General features: G+C 41.2%; 1 long non-coding RNA gene across 1 annotated transcript; it reads left to right on the top strand.

Moving 5' to 3' along the window:
- The first annotated feature begins 1,432 nt into the window (after positions 1-1,432).
- Positions 1,433-11,786, top strand: LOC309611909. Its single transcript, XR_014234829.1, has 2 exons — positions 1,433-1,850; positions 2,176-11,786. It is a non-coding gene; the product is annotated as an uncharacterized lncRNA (long non-coding RNA).
- The last annotated feature ends 299 nt before the right edge of the window (positions 11,787-12,085 follow it).

Here is a 12,085-nt window from a genome sequence, read left to right on the forward strand (position 1 = left end):
TAAGAATCCACCTGCCAATGCAGGGGACCCCGGTTCGAGCCCTGGTCCAGGAACATCTCACATGCCGCAGAGCAGCTAAGGCCGTGCACCACAACTACTGAGCCTGCACTCTAGAGCCCACGAGCCACAACTACTGAGCCCGCGCACCACAACTACTGAAGCCTGTGTGCCTAGAGCCTATGCTCCGCAACAAGAGAAGGCACTGCAATGAGAAGCCCGCGCACCGCAAGGAAGAGTAGCTCCCTCTCGCCGCAACTAGAGAAAGCCCATGCACAGCAAAGAAGACCCAACAGCAGACAAAGATAAATAAATTTAAAAACTTACCAAAAAAAAAAAAGATGCTTTTTGAACACGTGCTTCCTCACACAGCCCTGTGTTTGGTCTCTCTCCGAAGGGGATGAAGAGTTTCTAGATCCCACATATTCACACAGACATTCATTTATGATGCCAAGCCTGTGTGACCTCCCTTTCTCAAGCCAGTGCCAACCCTGGAATATAGCTGATTAAAAAAACACCTTTATTTAAAACAGGCATAAAGTCTGATGACACAATTAGGCTGCCCTCACAGGAGGGAATTTAAATGCATGGGGCTGGCCTTCCTTCCTTCCTTCCTTCCTCTCTACAGTTCTCTCTGTCTCTGTCTCTCTCTCTCCGTCACTGGAGCCAGTGGCCCACAGGGGGGAAATCAGTACTTTAAAAAGAAAACAGGTTGGGGCGGGGGATAAATTAGGATTTTGGAATTAACATATACACACTACTGTATACAAAATAGATAAACAACAAGGACCTACTGTATAGCACAGGGAACTCTATTCAATATCTGGTAATAACCTATAATGGAAAAGAATCTGAAAAAGAATAGATTTGTATATATGTATAACTGAATCACTTTGCTGTACACCTGAAACTAACACAACATTGTAAACCAACTATACTTCAATAAAAGAAAAAAATCTCAAAAACAAAAAAAAAAAAAGAAAACAGAATTTTTTTATCTTTTGAGAAAGAAATGACGATATATTTTACCTGTCTACATTTTTTTAATTGCTCTTTATTAGACGTTCGTGCTAAATATACGTTAGTTCTAGCTATTGACTAAGCCAAATAAAGTCTCTTTATTCTTTATTTTTTTTTTAAATTTATTTATTCATTTATTTATTTATGGCTGTGTTGGGTCTTCGTCTCTGTGCGAGGGCTTTCTCCAGCCGCGGCAAGTGGGGGCCACTCTTCATCGCGGTGCGCGGGCCTCTCACCATCGCGGCCTCTCCTGTTGCGGAGCACAGGCTCCAGACGCGCAGGCTCAGTAGTTGTGGCTCACGGGCCCAGTTGCCCCGCGGCATGTGGGATCCTCCCAGACCAGGGCTCGAACCTGTGTCCCGCGCATTGGCAGGCAGATTCTCAACTACTGCGCCACCAGGGAAGCCCCCCTGTCTACATTTTTAATGAAGAATGAAGAACTAATAGTTTATAAGTTTACATGTAAAACATATAGTTTTTTATGTAAAACTAATAGCAAACATATAAAAAAGTTCTGCAATTTGGCTGGTTTTGTACTTGGCTGGTTAAGATACTCTTAGAGAGAGAGAGGAAATGGGTTTGCAGGAAAGAGATAAAGAAAGATGTGAGAGAGTTATCCAAGGCCATCATCTAGAAAACACCGTACCAGGAAAGGACCACGAACAAGAGCGATGAAGTGGTAGGAGATGAGCAGGAACCAGCCGAAAGAGCTTTGCGCTCAGGCACCAGACACAACCCTCCAGGATCCTTGGAGCTAAAGCAAGTGGAAGCTGACCTTTGAATCCTTTTGACTCCTGCAAGTACTTCAATGCCACCTCTGCAAAGAAAAACAGGTTTTCTTTTTTAGCAGTTTTTTTTTTTTTTTTTAATTAATTAATTTATTTTTGGCTGTGTTGGGTCTTCGTTTCTGTGCGAGGGCTTTCTCTAGTTGCGGCAAGCGGGGGCCACTCTTCATCGCGTTGCGCGGGCCTCTCACTATCGCGGCCTCTCCTGTTGCTGAGCACAGGCTCCAGACGCGCAGGCTCAGTAATTTGTGGCTCACGGGCTCAGTTGCTCCGCGGCATGTGGGATCTTCCCAGACCAGGGCTCGAACCCGTGTCCCCTGCATTGGCAGGCAGATTCTCAACCACTGCGCCACCAGGGAAGCCCGAAAAACAGGTTTTCTGCTTTTATTATTATATATTTAACTTTTGAAACTTCATGCTGAGAAATATGGTTTATTTCCCCAGGGAATTCTAAAAGTTTTGCTAACACTGGAAGGCATGACTTGTGTTTCAGAAATCCTCTTCCCTACCGAACAAGGCTGTCAGAGGAGCAGTACGACAGCTCCCTTTGATCTGCAGAAGCTGCTTGACTCATCTTTGTTTTTGCAGAGATCAGGGCTGTTGTATGCCACAGCGGTTGCTCGTGGCCCTTTCCCCTTGTCAAACTCAACCCACATTCTGATTGCATTTCATTCTAGTTGCAAGAGATGCAGTGGAAACGATAATAAAAATCAGTTCAGTGAAAACGACCCAAAGGAATAAAGTGATTTTTGCCCTCAGTTCAGCAGGGAAGAGGCGCTTGTCACTCCCAGCCTCTTCTCAGCAACCAGAGCCCCGACCAACTCCTTACAGCTCCCAGGGGAACTGCAGAGCTCCCAGGCCGCCCCCAGTCAATTTGCTTTACAAAGAGAAAATAATTCTTCGGGAGCTGTAGCAAGCCTGCATTCCATCTGAAAAGTGGGGGGAGGGAGGGTAGCAGTGAAATATTTTAAAAGAGAGCTAGAGAATGGAGGGGGATATGAGATCCAAAAATACTCAAACTAATACGCACTCACATACACCCACACACACTTCTTCAAACCCCTGTTCCCAACTAGAAAATGGAATCCAGTTTAGGAATGAGAATTTACAATATTCTTCAATTCATTAGCGAAATGAAGGATTAGAATCATGGCGTTTCAGAAAGGAAGAGAGATTCATTCATTCATTCATTCATTCATTCAGTGACTACTTGCTGAACACCTACAAGGAGTAAGGCGTTATGCTAAGCATCGCTCCCATCAACAGTTCCTCACCACCGCCTAGCTACCATTTCTCCCCATTTCCACTACTGCTTCCCCTCCCCCATCAAATCCTGCTCAGGATGCTGCAAGTCTCCTAACTGGTCTGTCAGCTTCTATCTTTGCTTCCACCTTCCCTCCTGCCCCCCATGGTACATTCTCCACACAATAGCCAAAAAGATATTTCATAGCAAAGAGTTTATATTTAAAATGTAAAATGAAATCATACGACTCCCTTGCTTAAAACTCTCCAATGGCTTTATGTTACCCTTTAAAAACTAGGCTTTTAAAACAAAACAAAACAACAACAACAAAAAAAAACTAGGCTTTTTACAACCACCTATAAGGTCCTACACAATCTGACTCCTGTCTATACTTTTTTACAATCTTGTATCACTCTTCCCCTCTTCAAAATACTCTGCAGCTACACTGGCACTTCTAATGTTTTATTTTGTCCCTCAGATATGCTATGCTTGTTCCCTGCTCAGGGCCTTTGCACTTGCTATGTCCTTGTCTTGGGATGCCCTTCCCCGAGACTTGTAGATGGCTGGCTCCTTATCACCATTCAGGTCTCACATCAAATGTCACCTCTGAAGTTTTCCCTGGCCACCCAGTCTAAATTGGCTGCCCTTTCTATGCCATTACCCTTTTAAATTTATTTGCTAAAAGCATAGCACTTACCATTATCTGAAAGTATTTTATTTATTTGACTGTTGAGATAATAGTTCTCAGTGTGGTCCCAGGACCAGCAGTTTTAGCATCACTTGGGAAATTATTAGAAGTGCATAGTCTCAGGCCTTACTCTAGACCTACTGAACTGGACATTCTGAGGGTGGAGACCAGAGATCTGTAGTTTTACAAATGCTCCAGGTGATTCTGATGAAAATTAAAGTTTGAGAACCACTGGCTTATAATGATTATTGCTTCTCTCCCTCCTTCCCCGCCGCAACCCCCATTCCCCCCCCCACCCCACCCCCCAAATGGAAATCCATCTGTCTTGTTCAGCACAGAGCTACTAGCACCAAACACATAGCTGACACTCAATAAATCGTTGAATGGTGACAGACTGAATGAATGATTGAACTGGTGCCCTGAGTTCTGCGTCTCAGGGGCCACATGGGACAGACTTAGCAAACAGCCCAGTGGAACCAGGCCCCAGGGATCTGCTCACCATCTTCCGCAAGAGCTTTTATTTGTATAACACATTGATCTTGCAGGCTAGATAAGCCTGAACAAGGAGTTCTGAGGTTAAAGAAATGCTTGAAAACTATGGTTCAAAATGTTATTAATTAGTTTGGAAACTAGGAGCATGTTCCATGTTCAGAGAACCAGATGGTTTGTAAGTTGTATCCAGTTAGAGGGCAAGGATAATATCCCTTTCTTTTCAATTCTGTACAGTTCTTACCACATTAATCCCGGAGCAGGCTGCTGATTGACAAAGTGGCTTTGTCTCCCCTCAGTCTTTCTGCTTTATATCAATCCTGGAATTAAAAAAATAAAAGCTCTAAACCAATTAATCCTGCCTCCAGCAGTTTCTAAAAGCTTTCAGATTGAAACACCAGGTCAACCCACAGCCCAGATCAGGGAGGAAAAACACCATCTTTGCAAAGGACATTGAACTTTAGAAAAGGTTAGATCAACAAGGAGAACAATGGAAGGCCTTGGGAACCTCTTCTTAGAAATAATACTCTGGCTTGAAGCAAATATTATGGGCCAGGCACCATGCTGGGTACTGGAGTTACAAAGACCAAGAGAGTAGTGTTCATGTCTTCAAGGAGCTTGCAATCTGGGGGAGGGACAGGCACGTACACAAATAGAGCAGAGTTGGTGCTGAGGTGATGGCTGACTGCGTAGTTTTGCAAGGGAAAGATTCCTGGAGACGTGGTATCTGAACAGATCTGGAAAGCTGTGTCTCGTTGGGTAGGCAAGAAAAGGCAATCCAGGCAGAGGAGACAACAAACGTGAAAGCACAGAGATGAAAAAGGGCAGGGAAGGATTCAAAAATGGTTAAGAGAAATGACTGAATTGGTTACAAGATATATATAGACATTTGGAGAAATTTAAATACTGACTGCCTATTTGATATTAAAGTTTACTGTTAATTTTTAAAGGTATGTTAATGATTTGTGGTTATGTTGTAAAAGAGTTCTTATCTTTTGGAGATACATATTGAAATATTATTTCTGGATAAAAGGATATGGTATCTGGAATTTGCTTCAAAATAATATGGGGAAGGGCAAGAGAGGGTAGGAATAAAGGTGAAAAAAGGTTGGCCCTAAATGCTTGTTGAAACTGGGGATGGATAAATGGGAGGTCATTAAACTATTTTTCATATTTCTGTATATTTGGAATTTTTTATAATCAAAGAGTTGGGGGAGCGGGGAGAGAGAGACTGCCTAGTACGGGAACTACCATTGTAATAAGCATTCAACAAATATTTACTACTTTTCTTGCTCTCTTTGATGTGTCATTAGATGTGATCACCGTACTATTACTTATAGGCACAAGCTGGAGGAAAAAGCTAAACTAGTCTTTTTCCTAACCCCAGTCCTGCTTCCCAAAGATACTGTGTTACCCATTGTTTGAAGCAATGGCCACAAGAGTTGCCCTTCCTTACTGTTATGCATGGGAGGGGTGGTCGATCTCCAAAGTGAATGCAGGTTTACTTCCAGGGAATCCTGTTGAAGGCCAGCCTGAGAGACGAGGCACACTTGATTAGGGCTCTGCTGGAGCTCCAGCTCCTGGGCTCACAAAGGGGCAGACAGGTCAGCCTCCTCAGGGCGTGCCTTTCTCTCTTACAAGGACTGAGCTCAGGCAGGCAAGCAGCGTCCCTGGGGAATCTTCTGCACATGCGCGTAGCTAGGACACAGCCCCTAAGTGAGGAAAGGGCCTTTGGGGAACTTCAGTGGAGCATAGACGGAGAGGAAGCTCCTTATCCTGGACTCTTGGGACTACAACGTACCATCATACCATTTAGGCAAAACTGAAAAAAAGAAAACGATTGTGGGAGGAGGTGGATAGAATATACCCATTGCTTTTTTCCAAAAGAAGTCTCAATGGAAAATTGGAATACCCAAGCAGGGGTGAACTGCTTTACAGGTAGAATAGATGACCGACCCACTCTTGGCTGATTTGAGGGGCCTCAGAATTGACTTTCTGAAAACAAGTTCCTTAAACACCACAGAGACTGGAAATATTACCATTAGAGAGTATTTCTTTGGTATTAAAATTCATAGGAGGGGAAATACATTGTGCACTCATTAGTTACAATTATTATCCATAATTTTCTGCTAATAATGTCTTAAATTCATGTGGTATCTTGAAGTTTATTTTTATTTACCTTATCTCATCCAGTTCTCATGGGGGACCTCTACATTAGCAGGTAGTATTCTTTTCATTCTCTCCCAGATCTTATAGCTACTGGGGCTTGAATTAAACTTTTTAACTTCCAGAATAAAGCTCTTCTCTAAATGTTTCAGTTAACTATTGCTGGATAACAAACTACCACCAAACTTTATTAATTCTCAAACTTTTGTGGGTTGCCTGGGCACTTCTAATTTTGCCTGGAGTCACTCTTACAACTGCATTTAACTGGTGGCTGGGCTGTGGCTGCAAGCTGGGGTTCCTTGCTTCTCCCTGGCCTCTCCCCATGGCTAGCTTGGGCTTCCTCACAGCATGGTGGTGTTAGATTAGTTGGGCTTCTTACCTAGCAGCAAGCTTCCAAGAATGAGAGTGGAGGTTCTAAGGCCTCTTAAGACCTGGACTCAGAGACTTGGAGCACCACTTTTACCACATCCCATTGATCAAACCAAGATACAAGGCCAACCCAGATTCAAAGAGAAAGGAAACACTCTCTTTTGATGGGAGGCGTGGCAAGAAGTATTATAAAGGGGTATGGACACAGGGAGGCATGATTCATTAGGAATCATTTTTCTTTCTTTCTTTTAAAAAAATAAACCTTATTTTTTAGAAGAGTTTTATTTATTTAGGCCATGCAGCTAAATAAATAAAGCTGCCACGGAGCTTGTGGCATCTTAGTTCCCCGACCAGGGATCGAACCAGGGACCTCGGCAGTGAAAAGCGCCGAGTCGTAAACACTGGACCAACGGGGAATTCCGTAGAAGAGTTTGAGATTACAGAATAATTGTGAAGATAGTTCAGATAGTTCCCATATACTCTATACCTACTGTTAACATCTTACATTAATATGATACATTTGTTACACTTTATGAATCAATATCAATACATTATTATTAGCTAAAGTCCATACTTTATTGAGATTTCCTTAGATTTTGCCTAATGTTCTCTGTTCCAGGATCCCATCCAGAATATTACATCACATTTAGTCAGCATGTCTCCTTTGACTCCTTTTGGCTGTCACAGTTTCTCAGACTTTCCTTGTTTTTGATGACCTTGACAAGATTACGGGTCGGGTATTTTGTAGAATGGTCCCTCTACTGGGCTTTATTTGATGGTTCCCTTGTGATTAGATTGTGGGTTTGGGGGCAGCTGGGGCTATAGGTTTTTGGGAAGAACACCACAGAGGCAAAGTGTCATTGTCATCACATCATATTAAGGGTACATACTATTAACATGACTTTTCACTGTTGATTTGACCTTGATAACCTGGCTGACGTAGTGCTAATCCACTGTGAAGTTACTCTTTTTTACCTTCTTTCCACTGTGTTCTTCGGAAGGAAGTCACTATGTACATCCTACATTTAAGTGGGGGAGAGTTATGTTCCCTATCTTTGAGGGTAGAGTATCATCTACATAAATTATTTGAAATTCTTCTGCATGGGAAATCTGTCTCTTCTCCCCCATTTATTTACTTTTTAATCATTTATTTATGTCACTGTAGACTCACAAAATTTATTTTATACTTTGGATTATTTTGTTGTTCAAATTATTGGAAGCCATTTTTTTTTCTTTTTCTATGAGTTTTTTTTTTCTTTTTCTATGAGTTTTTTTTTTTCACGCGCACACTGTATTTTATTTTTACAAGAGATAAATAAACTGACACCAAGCATTGTAAATGGATAACCACAACAAAAGCAACAATGATTGCAATTACCAAACACGAAACACACTCATACTATGTCATAATATTGACATTCAGTCCAGTAATCCTCCACTGTAACAGCTCCTTTACTTTGCAGTGAAAATTGATTTGTATATTTTTTGCCTCTGAGTCCTTATGGGATTTTTTTTTTTTTATTCAAACAGAAAGTCACAAAAATTATAATCATCCTCATCAGTTCACTCAGTCCCATGTAATTAATTTTTTTTTTCATCTTGATCTTTTGTTAGCACTTTTATGAATTCATCAGTTTTCCATTAGAGTTCTGAAAATGCTTATTCATTCAGTTCAGCAGTATAGTCAGTTACCAGAAACCTGTATTTGTCAGTCTTTTCCATGAATTCCTTGAAGATGAAACCCTTTTATAGGAACATTTTTGCAAAAACATCAGAGTACACCCAGAACTGTCTGTAAATGACAAAAGACTTAAAAATGACCACGGTTAAAGATTTGATGAAAGTTCATAATAATGCAATTGACAAGGAAATTTAGTTATTTCTGAGATATACATTTTAAAGTAATAACTAGAATTATGACTTGTAACATTATACCAGAACATATAAAATTTTTAGAAATTTCATGTAATGTCTGAAACATTTATATTAACATATTTCCATACAAATAACCCAAAGAAAGTTTAGTATTAGTTGTTTTTTTGTTTGTTTGTTTTTTTATACTGCAGGTTCTTATTAGTCATCAATTTTATACACATCAGTGTACACATGTCAATCTCAGTCGCCCAATTCAGCACACCACCATCCCCACCCCACCGTGGTTTTCTCCCCTTGGTGTCCATACGTTTGTTCTCTACATCTGTGTGTCAACTTCTGCCCTGCAAACTGGTTCATCTGTACCATTTTCCTAGGTTCCACATACATGCGTTAATATATGATATTTGTTTTTCTCTTTGTGACTTAACTTTACTCTGTATGACAGTCTTTAGATCCATCCACGTCTCAACAAATGACTCAATTTCGTTCCTTTTTATGGCTGGGTAATATTCCATTGTATATATGTACCACACCGTCTTTATCCATTCGTCTGTCGATGGGCATTTAGGTTGCTTCCATGACCTGGCTATTGTAAATAATGCTGCAATGAACATTGGGGTGCATGTGTCTTTTTGAATTATGGTTTTCTCTGGGTATATGCCCAGTAGTGGGATTGCTGGATCATATGGTAATTCTATTTTTAGTTTTTTAAGGAACCTCCATACTGTTCTCCATAGTGGCTGTATCAATTTACATTCCCACCAACAGTACAAGAGGGTTCCCTTTTCTCCACACCCTCTCCAGCATTTGTTGTTTGTAGATTTTCTGATGATGCCCATTCTAACTGGTGTGAGGTGATACCTCATTGTAGTTTTGATTTGCATTTCTCTAATAATTAGTGATGTTGAGCAGCTTTTCATGTGCTTCTTGGCCATCTGTATGTCTTCTTTGGAGAAATGTCTATTTAGGTCTTCTGCCCATTTTTGGATTGGGTTGTTTGTTTCTTTAATATTGAGCTGCATGAGCTGTTTATATATTTTGGAGATTAATCCTTTGTCCATTGATTCGTTTGCAAATATTTTCTCCCATTCTGAGGGTTGTCTTTTCGTCTTGTTTATGGTTTCCTTTGCTGTGCAAAAGCTTTGAAGTTTCATTAGGTCCCATTTGTTTATTTTTTTTTTATTTCCATTACTCTAGGAGGTGGATCAAAAAAGATCTTGCTGTGATTTGTGTCAAAGAGTGTTCTTCCAGTGTTTTCCTCTGGAAGCCATTTTTAATCATCTATGTCACTACACTACAGGAATAGAATAAGGATTTCTAAAAACTTAAAAAAATATGACATACAGAGAGAAAATTATACAAACCTCAAGCATACTTGCCTGATGAATTTTCAGATACATTCATGTAATCATCTAGATAAAGGAACAATGATTCTAGCTGTCCAGAAGCCCCCCTCATCCTGCCTGCCAGTCTTTAGCCCTCCAAGGGTAAACACTATTCTGCCTTCTGATGGCATCCATCCCGTGGTCTGCTGTTGCACTCTATATAGATGGAATTATACAGTACGTACTCAGTTGATGGCTGGTTTCTGTCACTCAGCATTATGTTTGTGAGATTCACCCATGTTGTTACACTTTGTTGTGGGGCAGGCATTCTCACTGGGCATTTTTCAACTCTAGGCCTCCCCACCCCATGATTCTGAAATGGGCCATGTTTCCCAGACTTATTTCATTGTAGTCTTAGGTTGGGATTCTCAAAAACAGGCTCTGAAACCAGAAAGTAAATGCAAATAGTTTATCGGGAGTTGATCTCAGGAAGCGCTGGTCACGGAGTGAGGAAGGAAATACAGAAGAGAGGAAGCCAGGCAGACAAGTTAACCAGCAACCCGAGCTCAGCCCCACAGGGTTCTCCACCGGGTCCTCCCCGGGAGTCCTCCATGGGGGTCCTCCATGGGGGGTTCTCCTCGGGGTCCTCCCTGGGGGCTCCTCCAGGGGTCCTCCACTGGGGGTCCTCTATGGGATCCTCCATGGGATCCTCCAGGAGATTGTGCAGCACTTGTTACCGAGCTGTCCCCCAGAGAAGCAAAGAAACTGGGGTATTTATACACCAACTCCTTTCAGTTATTGCTTGAGAGCTGAGTACATTAACAGCCTGGCAATTGCAGCCTACCCCCAGTGTGGGTTAAATACGCACCTATGGCCAGAGAAAGCCTAGAGGCACAGGATTGCAGGTGCCGCAGGAAACAGCCATCACAGTGAGGGAGGTCTATGTCAAGGGAATGGGCGCAGCACAACCGTCACACCTCGTTCCACCCTGACCTACTCATATCCCCCATTAAGTCCATTTTGTCATGGACACTTTAAAGTGGTAGCCAGCAGCGATATCTAAAATAAAAATTAATTGACAGGGAGGGTGGGAGGGAGGCTCAAGAGGGAGGGGATATAGGTATACATATAGCTGATTCACTCTGTTGTACAGTAGAAACTAACACAACATTGTAAAGAAATTATAATCCAATAAAGATGTAAAAAAATAAATAAAATGTGGATAGTATAAATGAAAAAATATTAATTGACAGATATGCGGCACCTATCAAAGTGATAACATTTTTTAAAAAGTGGCAGCCACAAAGAGTGATTTAGGGATGTGGAATGAGTATTTTCATACTTTGACGGTAGAACTCTGTTTATTTTTTGCAGAATGAAATCTGGCAATATCTGTTAAAAACAGGTATTCCAGAGATGATGGATGTTCATTAAACCTATTGTGGTAATCGTTTCATGATGCATGTAGGTCAGATCATTATGTTGTACACCTTAAACTTATGCAGTGCTGTGTGTCAGTTATATCTCAATAAAACTGGGGGAAAAAGAGGTATGCCATTGCAACTAGTGGATAAATAAGTTCTGGAAATTTAATGCACAACATAGTGATTATAGTCAATGATACTGTATTATAAACTTCAAAATTACTAAGACTAAATCTTAATTGTTCTCAATACAAAAAGAAGTGATAATTATGTGACCTGATGAAGGTGTTAGCCACCACTACTGCAGTAATCATAGTGCAATATACAAATATATCATATCAACACATTGTACACCTCAAACTTACACGATATTATATGTCAATTATAGCTCAATAAGAAAAACTTTTAATGAAAAAAAAAAACTGAGGCTAGTTCATAGAACCAGCCTCAGTTCCTATACTGCACTTGTCCTGTGGCTGTACTGTTATTTTATTTATCACCTCCTTCTCCCACTCATTCTGGATCCCCCCTCATCGTCAGTCAACATTTTGCTGGTCTCAGTTACTTGCCTTCCATCCTTGAGGACTATCCGAAGTCCGTCCTTGAGGAGTCTGAGTCTTTGGTTACCAAGCCTTTGCCTGAGAAACAAGTGCTCCAATGCAGTAGATCCTCAAATAGGGGGCCATGCTGGTGTTTTGAGTCTC

The sequence above is a fragment of the Balaenoptera borealis genome (genome assembly GCF_965194805.1).
Source record: "Balaenoptera borealis genome assembly, chromosome: 15".
In the NCBI taxonomy this organism is placed as follows: Eukaryota; Metazoa; Chordata; class Mammalia; order Artiodactyla; family Balaenopteridae; genus Balaenoptera; species Balaenoptera borealis.